Here is a 1,455-nt window from a genome sequence, read left to right on the forward strand (position 1 = left end):
CCTGCCCAGGGCAGGGGGTGGGACTGGATGGTCTTCAAGGTCCCTTCCAACCCAAACCATTCTATGATTCTATGGAACAATGTACATGCAAGTAAGTATTTGGAGTTAAAACAGTCCCAAGCAATTCTGGAAGGGATGATGGAGACCCTTTGCTGCTGTCAGACCCATCAGGTCAGCTTCGCTGCTCCATCCTCCCCTGCACAGCTAACACGCTCCTTCCCCACCAGCCTTTTATCACATTAGCTGGTTTCTTGCCTATCCCAACACTGGGCATTGCACCTCCCAGACCACATAACACCTGCTCAGGAACTTACGCCTTTACCCTCAAAATCAAGGTCACCTTCTGCTGGTCCCATGTGTGTAAAACCTCCTCCACCCTACACACAGCCTGGCTGCAGCTGCTACAGTGAAAAGCGCCATTTCCTTTAAGGAATTTACCTAAATCTACCCCAGAGCAGGTGTCCTGCCTGCGATTCCTACCAGTTCACTGGGACCCACAAGCTTTGCTGGAAACACAACACCTGAACATAACCTTTGATCAGTTTAAATGAAAACCAGGTTTCAAAGCACTGCCTTACATAAAGCAGGGGCTGACATTCATGGGATGATTAAGTATCTCCTTACCTCCTCCCGCTTTTAGCCCCAGTTCTTGTCCCATGCTCTGTTTGAGGTGTCCTACCATATGGACAGCATCTGCACCAGCAAGGAGACAACCCAGCCCTTAACTGGGCACCCCCTCCCTTAAATCACTGCCTCGTTAGCGGGTGCTCAGCCCCGCAGCTGCTGCTCGTGTAGCGCAGCTGATGGGGATGGGGTCCCGCTCCCGCAGGAGAGGGGATCCGGGGTGAAACCTGTGGTAAGGAGAACAAATGGACGGGTGTAGGACGAGGTTTGGATCCGGCGCCCGGGATGGAGCTGGGGATTTCTCCCCCACACAGCTCCAGCGCTCCCCTATCCGCCCAGGAAACAAACTTGGGTTTAAATATTGACTTTCTTGCACAAAACCGGGATGGGTGGAGACCGCTGCCATGCTGTGCCCGTGCGGTTTATCAGCCCTCAGTGGAAAACAGAGATTGCTGGGACTTTGGCCTCATCTGCTCCCAGCTGCCGGGGGGAGAAGGGAGGCAGCGACCGCAGCCGGGAGAGGGAAACTCAGGTCAAGGCTGCCCTGACCCTCCCCGGGGCCTGGGTGTGTGGGTCTGGCAGGATTTGGGGAGCAACGAGGTGCTGGTGAAGCCCTTGTGCCCAGGGAAAGTGCAGCTGAGCTCGGAGGGAATGCGTCGTCCTTCCCTTTCCCCCCGCAGAGCCGTTCTGCTAAAGACCCCGTAATTAAAACCAAACCCCGACTCGCCCGTGCTGCTCTCCCCGCTGCGGAGCGGGGAGGAGAGCGGCCCAGCAGACCTCTCCCCGATGGCCGCCCGGTGCCCATCGCCCTGGTGTGTGGTCAGCGGGAAG

This window comes from Charadrius vociferus, unplaced genomic scaffold, assembly GCF_000708025.1.
Source record: "Charadrius vociferus isolate BGI_N301 unplaced genomic scaffold, ASM70802v2 scaffold819, whole genome shotgun sequence".
Classification (NCBI taxonomy): domain Eukaryota; kingdom Metazoa; phylum Chordata; class Aves; order Charadriiformes; family Charadriidae; genus Charadrius; species Charadrius vociferus.